Source organism: Perognathus longimembris, chromosome 1 (assembly GCF_023159225.1).
Source record: "Perognathus longimembris pacificus isolate PPM17 chromosome 1, ASM2315922v1, whole genome shotgun sequence".
In the NCBI taxonomy this organism is placed as follows: Eukaryota; Metazoa; Chordata; class Mammalia; order Rodentia; family Heteromyidae; genus Perognathus; species Perognathus longimembris.
In genome coordinates, this window is record NC_063161.1 from 108,206,269 (window position 1) to 108,215,908 (window position 9,640).

A 9,640-nucleotide genomic window follows, 5' to 3' on the forward strand; every position below is an offset into this window, starting at 1 on the left:
AGGCTGGAATCATGGCTCAGGTTACAGAGCACTAAGCAAGCAAGCAAGCAAGCAAAGCAAGCTTGAGATAGTGAATACGTACCCCAGTACCAGCAAAAAGCAAACTAAAAATAAATAAATAAACCAATGAACTCTTAGAATAAAAACTTTTAGTACAAATGGATAGATAACTTCATAAGAGCTTCTTTGGGGACTGTTGACTGTAAAACATCTGTTAAAACACGTTGTGAGTGTTTATATAAAATCTGTAACTCATATTTTTATGATCAGTTATTATAAGCTTTTTTTAGCATGTCAATTGTTGGGTTATATAATGCTGTCACCTCAACTAGGAATGTATTGAGGATGTCTGTTTGGAAGACTTTGCTTGGAAGCATCTTCATATCTATCAAATCTACAATAATTTTTATTCTTAAAAACAGACTTGTTAACTGAGAAACATACTTGACCTAACTGAATAGGCAGAGTATCAGATAAAAGAAATAAAAACTCAAAACGGTGCAAAATTAAGAGTATTTATGTGTTCTTTATTGGTATTCAACATAAAACAAGTAAAGTTGGAATTTGAGGAAAATATTAAAATACTAGTTTGAAGTATTTATGCTTAGGTTTATTTTTTTCTTCTCCTACCCAAGAATATCTACTTAAAAAATTTATATGTAACATTTTTAAAGCAACACTCATGTTTATCCTCAATCACTAAAACACACCATGTAATTCCTGTGCTATACAAGAGAATTATCTTTTTAAAAAATGTTTATTGCAAAGGTAATGTACAGAGGGATTAGTGACATAAGCCAAGTAATGAGTACATTTCCTTTTGAACGGTGTCACTCCTTCCCTCATTATCTCCCAGCTTTTCCCCTCCTGACTCCCCCCAACAACCAAGTTGTATAGTTCATTTTTATTTCCAACATAGTGTCTACTGGGTTTCACTGCTCAATTGGTTCAGCCTTTGTCCTTACCTCAAAGGACCTTAGAGATATACTTAGGATATAAGGAAAGAATCCGATACAGATACAGATACAGATACATACATACATACACACACACATACATACATACATACATACATACATACATATATATATATGAAGGAGGTGGGGGGTTGGCTATCAAGGTTAAGAATAGGTAAATAAGGAAGGTCTCATTTTTCATAGCACCATTACTCAGCTTCAGCACTGCACTAAAGGCCTCATGCTTTTGCTCAGCTTTCTTGCTTACACATAGTGCTGTACTGTTGGAAACATGTCTCTGGCCCAGCTTTTTGTTGCTTAGCTCGAGATGAAGACTTGCAGACTTTTCTACCTGGGTTAGCTTTGAAAGGCAATCTTTAAGTCAAAACCTCCAGAGTAGCTAGGATTAGACATGAACCACTGGAGCCCGTTCCTTACTATTTTTAGTAAAAGTTTTATTGAGATATAATTTACAGGACTAGAGTTGAGGCTCAACTGGTACAGCAGCAGCTGTGAGCAAGAGATGAAATTCACATACCATTTCATCCAACCAGTTAAAGCATACAATTCAAAAAAATTAAAGCGGGGGCTGGGAATATGACCTAGTGGTAAAGTGCTCACTTTGTATGCATGAAGCACCCAGGGCTCGATTTCTCAGCACCACATATATAGAAAAAGCCAGAAGTGGTGCTGTGACTCAAGTGATAGAGTGCTAGCCTTGAGCAAAAAGAAGCCAGGGGCAGTGCTCAGGCTCTGAGTTCAAGCTCCAGGACTGGCAAAAAAAAAAACAAAAAACTTGAAGCATACAATTCAATGATCATTATTGTATTTAGAATTGTACACTCACTATAATCAATATTGGAAATTTTTCATCACCACAAACAAGCTACATAACCATAAAAAAGCCTTCCCCATTCTCTCCCTGGCAAACCTATGTTTTCTCGACATGGAGGGCTCATTCTGAGGCTTCTTTTATTACTTTGTAGGTTTTGTCCTTTGACTCAAAAAAAGGCATTAATGATGACATCTAGTTTATTCTATTGCTTGAACTTTGGGTCATATAAGAAACTGTTGCCTAGTAAAAGAAATGTATCCAATGCCTAAGGTATGAAACTGTAACCTCCCTGTAATTCAGTGGGATAATAAAAAAAAAAAAGAACTAAAAAAAAAAAAAAAGAAAGAAACTGTTGCCTAATCTAAATTCACAAAATTTTTCAAGCTTAATAGTTTAAACTCTGATGAGAACTTGGCTTCATTTGTAAATTTTATATATGGTATAATGCAAATATCCAGTTATCCCAGCACCTTTGGTCAAAGCAGATCAAATGGGGAGATATAAACTTATTATCCTAGAAGTTATCTTCCATACCCTTTCACAGTCCCATATCCACAGCATTAGCTCTAAGACACTAATTTTATAGCATCCATTGCACCAATTTATTGTATTTGTTCTTGAACTTCAAATAAATGAACTCATAAATATAAATCTTTAGTTATTATCTTCTTTTGCTTCTTTTTAATTTTTTAAAAATTGCATTTATTTTTTGGTGCTGGCATTAGGGCTTGAACTCAGGACCTTGCACTCTAGATTGGCTTTTTTCCCCACTAAGACTGTCATCTACCACTTGAGCCACATTTTCACTTCTGGCTTTTTACTGGTTAAGTACAGATTTAAGAGTCTATTGGACTTGACTGTCTCAGCTGGCTTTGTGCCCCAATTCTCAGATCTCAGTCTCCTGAGTAGCTAGGATTACAAGCATTAGTAACCAGTGTCTGGCTTCTTTAAGCAAAAAAAAAAAAAACAAAACAAAACAAAAAACAAATTTGGCTTTGTAAATCTTAACTTGCTTTAGATTTTACAATAAGGCATCAGAGAACAAAAATCATTCATAATATTCTGCCCTACAAAGGGTGAGATCATATGCCCAGCCAGAAGAAAGTGAAATACAGAAAATGAAAGTAAATAGCAGATTAGTTTAACATTTTGAATGTGGTTTGAATGGTAGCCTTCTGGTGAATAGTGCAGAGTCAGCTACTGTTATAGGAATAGATCACAGTCTATTTAATTGTGTAAATTAGGTTACAATTTACACATAAAGTTAGGTTATGCTAACCATGTAAGGAAATCTCCTCTGACCCAAACTGGGATATGTACAGAATAAGCTTTAGATCAAATTTATCATACTCAAAAATGACACCTATGAGATATATCTATAATATCATGTGTTATAAATAGTTCAATTCATTTTACTGTTGATCAGTACTCCATTCTTGCCCATTCCAATACTGAGAGTCACTTAAGTGTCACCAATTTTGAGATATTGTGAATAAATGACTACAAACATGTTCCTACAAGTCTTTTTTTTTTTTTTTAGGGCAATGCATTCATTTCCATAGGGAAGTATCCTGGGAACAGAATAGTTGGCATATAGAATAGGACCATGTTGAGCTGTAGTAGAAACTGCTAAATGTTTGAGCCACACTCCAGAAACTTATAGTGGAGTTTACTCACTTCCCCAAATATACCCATCATGATATGTTGTCAAGGAAGAATAACTCCCTCTCAAAAAAATCAATTTCTCTTTAAAAAATTAACTTGGATAAACCTAGGGACAGAAATTTTATTTCCTAGCTCCTGCTATCATCCCCTGCTACCATTTATACTTTGCATTATTTCAAAACTGTGAAGAAAGCAAAAGAATTCTTTTTACCTAAGGAGTACTTGTAGCAATCAATTCCTCAGAAGATATGGAGAATAGGCTAACAAGTCTCAAGGGCAAATCCAAGAATTTTAAAGTGCAGTGAAGAAGAAAAAAGAGAAGAAGAGGAGAAACAGGAAGAGAAGAAAGATGAATAGAAGAAAGATGAGGAGAGAGGGAGAGAGGAGAGGAGGGAGAAAGAGGAAGAAAAGAGATACATAAAGGCATTCCCTGAAATAGGAAGACAAATAAAAAGGGCACTGAAAGCCAAAAGTGGCCCAAAAGCCACATATTTTAGATAAGGAACCGCTTTACTTACAACTTTGTACTTATTTTTTTTTTTTAGGAACTGAGGTTTGAACCCAGGACTTCACATTGGCTCAGCTGCTTTGCTGGTGGCTCTACCACTTGAACCTGGCATCCAGTCCAGTTTTTTGCTAATTGGAAATAGTCTCCTAGACTTCTCTGTCATGGCTAGCTTCAAACCAAGATCTCAACCTCCGGAACAGCTAAGGTTATAATTGTGAGCTATCAGTGTTTGGCTTATACCTCTATACCTTAAGTTAAAACTAATACCTCATCAGGACTCTAGGCATTCATACATAGTGAGGCCAAAGGAGGATACTCTTAGAAGAGGAACACAAAAGCACAATGCCTATGTTCATCTGATCATATAAAATAATATTTATCAAAATGAACTCCAGAAAATGGAAGAATTTTTCCTTTGTTGGTGGTTTTTTTTTGTTTTGTTTGTTTGCCTTATTTGTCTTTAGGAGGGTAAGGAGGGGCACACAAATGGAGGAACAATGGGTGAACAAATGCAGCAGTGGTACTCACTAAACACTGCTGAAAATGAACTACCCAATTTGTGGGTGGGGATGGTAGGAAAAAACTGGACGAGAGAGAGAAGGGAAGGGGTGACATTGTCAAAATAGAAATGTACTCTTTAGCTGACATTTAACTGACATGTAAACCCTTTGTACAACACCTTTATAACAATTAAAAATAAAAAAAACTGACATCTCAGAAAGGTGACCTTAGACCTCAGCTGAGTAACAAATGAAGGCCTAAGGAGTCTCTCTGCTTGTTGTCCAATGTGACACTAGAGCTAAGGTTTTAACTATTTTATTTTCCTATCCCATAGTTCCCGAACATTTTTGAAAAGATAATATTTCAGGGTATTTCCCCCCCAAAAAAGTCAGCATACTAAACATGTTGGACAAGTTACCCAATTTTCACCATGGGAGGGCAGTCTTATTCTAATGTGCTACAGAAGTCTGCAAATAAATACAAAGCAAAACCAAAGCCAAATATTTTTACTTTTCATACTATTTTTACTAATCATATTTTAAAAATTTAGAAAACAACTGACTAGAAGAAAAAGTTGGAACACACTGCTAGACTAATACTTAGAAAAACAAAAGGATGGAAATTTGAAAACTGGACAGGCAGAATTATGCTACATATACAGTATCCAAGTCACTTCATAACATTAAAAAATCTTCTTGATGATGATGATGGGAGGAACAGTATTTACTCAAGTCATACTATCTACCAATAATGTTAGCTGCAATTCTAAAATCCCCATTTTTTGAAAATGGCTTTTTAATATACATATTTGCTTCTATATGAATAAAATATTTGTGGAAGGACTCAGAAGAAAATGTCATTGTGACTCTGGTAATTCAGATGTTTAATTAAGAATAAGAACTTCTAATTTCACCTTTCCTTTCTTTCTCCTGTATAGAGTTTATCTAACTAGCTATTGTTTTTTCTCAATGATACTATATTTACATATATGCATACATACATACATGCATACTTACATATATAAACACACACACATACATATATATGATGTTTTTTCTACATAAGGGTAGGTGAGGTTCACTGATGAAGTCTGGGAGATGACTACAAGAATAATAATCCCTGGATCGGTACAGGGTCACTTTTCTAGGAATATCACAAACCAGCAAGAAACTAATCAGAAAATAGTGAAGAGGATGAACCATGGAGGGTACTGACAGTCTAGCCATAAGGAAGAAATAAATTAAATTTGCAGTTGATTACAACTGGAGTAAGATGAAACCTGGGAAATAAGCAGGAGTTTATCAAGGAGACTGAGCTGTGAGGAGCCTCAGCATTCTCAGCAGCAGGAGCAGCTCTTACAAAGTCTTAGCAAGGCAGGAATATAATAGCTGTGTAAAGCTAATAGAAAAATGCGGGCACATACAAGGTCAAATCTTCTAACTTTGTTTTGTTTTTGTTGCCAGTCCTGGGGCATTGACGCAGGGCCTGAGCACTGTCCCTGGCTTCTTTTTGCTCAAGGCTAGCACTCTACCTCTTGAGCCACAAAGCCACTTCTGGCTTTTCTGTGTATGTGGTGCTGAGGAACTGAACCCAGGGCTCCAGGTATACAAGGCAAACACTTTACCACTAGTCCATATTCCCAGCCCCATCTTCTCTAACTTTGAAAACCAATGAGAATTAACTTATTCTTAGTTTTATTGACCAATAATAATTTGTATATATTTATGCAGTACTGTGTGATACTTTCATATATGTATACATTGTGTTAATAAATGGGATAATTAGCCTAACAACTTCCTTATTTATCCTTTTTTGTAGTGAGAACATTCAAACTCCTCTTATCCAACTATTTAAAAATATGAGAGATAAAACAGCACTAGAGAATATAAAGCATAAGCATTGTACAATCAAATTGACTTTTGTATAAAATAAGAAAATGTGTAAACACAAGGAGATTAAGCAAGATCCTATTTAGAGTATCCCAGCAAAACTTTACTCAGAATATCTGCACACTCTGACAAGAGACATGAACAGATCAAAGAAATATTTTCATGCGGGGCACAAAAGTCTTAACAATTGGTCTTATTAGAGAGTGGAGGGGAGGGGACATTTGGATAGGTGGTTCTGTGTGTTTTCACAATATTTGGGGCACTTCTTAGAAGTGGAAGTGCCCAGGCCCTTTCTCAGAGTCTGGTTTCCTAGGTGTAGAATGTAGAGATGCTAGATCTTAAGTTTTTAACAAGCAGCTCTAGCAATTCTGGTGCTACTAGACTCAACCACACATTGGAACTGATTTAGTAGACACCAAAACTTCTGGCTTCTATAAGACAGTAGGTAAGCTTGGGATGTGTGCATAAGTGTATATGTGTGGGTGCAGGGGGTTTACATATATAGAAATGAGGGAAAAGCAAGCTTGCAGATGGGCCATGAATGTAGTAGGAGTGCCTACTCCTCAGAGCACTGTGGGGGTAGATACACAAAATTGTGGACTGTGTTTGCTGGGCAAATGTGACATTTAGTGTTCAGACAGTTCCATAATGCTGCCCAAATGGCCTGCTGTTAGAAATAGCTCATTTACTAAGTGTTATATTTACCTTGCAAACATAGTTGCTAGTTAGAGGTGGTGGTAAATTATCTGCAGTCCCAGCTATTGGAGAGAATGAGGTGGGAGAAGTGCCTGAGCCCGGAAGTTCCAGACAGGCTTGGACAACATAGCAAGATCCCATTTTTAAAACAACAATATTATTCTAAATACACATCTACCATGATGCCGGTGCTGGCTGCCTCTGTGAGGACACCCCACCTCTCTACTTTGGTTTGATTCTTGTCTTTCACCTGTGGAAAACAATATGGCTTGCTCCTTCACAAAATATAGACCTAAGTATCTAAATTGTATACATTATCAAAAACAGATAAAGTACCCTTCTCTGCCCCTCTTCGCCCCTTTTTACTTTGTGCTGCTACTAGGGCTTGAATTCAGGGCCTGTGCTGTGTCCCTAAGCTTTTTTTGTTCAAGGGTAGCTGCTCTACCACTTGACTCACAGTTCCACTTCTGGCTTTTTGCTCATTAATTGGTGAATAGAATCTCATGGATTTTCTTGTCCTGGCTAGCTCCAAACCCAAATCCTCTGATCTCAGCCTCCTGAGTAGCTAGAATTACAGGTGTAATTACAGGTATAAGCTGCCAGTAACTGGTTGGAATCTTCTCTTTTTTCTTTTTTTTCTTTTTCTTTTTTTTGCCAGTCCTGGGCCTTGGACTCAGGGCCTGAGCACCGTCCCTGGCTTCCTTTTGCTCAAGGCTAGCACTCTGCCACTTGAGCCACAGCGCCACTTCTGGCTGTTTTCTGTATATGTGGTGCTGGGGAATTGAACCCAGGGCCTCGTGTATACGAGGCAAGCTCTCTTGCCACTAGGCCATATCCCCAGCCCCGGAATCTTCTCTTTTTTAATTAATAGATTTCATTCTTTTTAAGCAGTCTTAGGTTCTAGCAAAACTGACTGCAGGCAAGAACTAACTAGATCTCTCTCTTTGGGTATTTTCTTCTTTCCTTTTAGTGCCACTCTGTGCTCTAGCTCTACTTTACATTTTCCTTGCCCTAGTACTCTTGGAATCAGCTATTTTTCCAAAAAGCAGCCATGGTTCCTTGTACTGAGGTAGAATTAGAAAACAACTAAGAAATCTTGCAGCTTTAAAGCAAGAACATATACATATATCCTAGTCCCTTTACACACTCGTATCTACAACTATCCTTGTATGTATATTTAGCTAAACATAGATTCATACTGCTGTGTCCAACTCTTAATGCATTGCCACATGAAGCATTCACATTACCTGCTCTTCTAAGTGTGACACTTGGTTCCTATCATCCACCATATAATAACTTAATTGCTCCATTCTAGTTTACAGCTATAGCAGTAACAGAACTAATAATCTGTACCCTTCTGGATCATTGTTTTTTCTCCTTCTATCCTTCTACCTTGGTTTATTTTCTTCCACTGGAAAAAATGCTTATTTTTCTTTTTTCCTTACTATGATAACAGAGTCCTTTGTTGCTGAGTCTTCAGCACCTAAAATTTTATTTAAGTAGGTCCTCTATGAAAAAAAAATTGAGTGAATGAGAACTTGTCATACCTATTACAATACATTGTCATACCTATTACATTACAGCTTGTCGTTACCATTTACCTATTAATATAATAGGTTAAAGGAGGGCCTTTCCTAGATAGAACTATGTCATTCAGCTTTGAGAAACTATCGACTTCAATTATAACATACAATTATAATAAATAAGTGTAATTATAGCATATACTTTAAACTTTTCACCAATTTGTCCTACTTTTCTAATCAACTGCTACTATTAAAACCTCCTAACTAAATCAGTGATCACCACCTATCACTCACAGCTACTATTTTCCTTGAAGCTCTGATTCTAACCACCATCTGCCCCCTCATTCCCAATCATTGCCAACTTAGACCTCATAGGCACTGTCAAATTATTTAAAATTTTTAAACACTTTGATTGCATGTGTTCTAGTTATTTACCAATAAATCTTTTTGAACATTTACTGGAAACATGAACTATTCTAAGTTCAAATCACACATTTCATTAATTATATAAAAAATTAAGTGATTAATTTTAATACTCAAGAGAATTATGAAGGGAAGTAATAAGAAAAACTTTTGGAAAAATTTCACAGATGTGTCCTCTTTTCCTTAGTGTGGAAGCTTCAAGTTTAAGAACAAAGACACTAATAGAAAACATATGGGAAGGATCAGTAACAAAATGAAATCCTGGCCCAAATGTGGTCTGCCACGTTTTACATACCAATGTCTCAAATAATAGACTAGATTTTTATAATACTGCCAAAGCATTACTTGAAACACTAAATGCTTTTTTAAAAATCTGAAGTATAACAAAATAAATCTTGTGAGTTCTTTGTATAGTCTTAATGGAAAACACTTTTTGTGGAACCAAAAATGGACTCTTGAATTTGCTTTACCTTATTTGCTCAAGCTTGAAAGAATTCCCCCAAATGAACTCAATGTCGTCTGCCAAAAGACACAGCTAACTCTGTTAAAATATGACATTAGTGTGCGCGCGCGCACGAAAAACCCTTAGCATCATTAGCTGTTACCTTTAAGGAGAAATAACTCCGTAAAATAGGAAACTTTTA

The 9,640-nt window shown here is 36.3% G+C and overlaps 1 protein-coding gene across 1 annotated transcript in view; it reads right to left on the minus strand.

Annotated features, from left to right (window-relative positions):
* LOC125350356 (centromere protein P) overlaps positions 1–9,640 on the minus strand; it is a 196,499-nt gene that overhangs the window by 107,859 nt on the left and 79,000 nt on the right. The window lies entirely within an intron of this gene.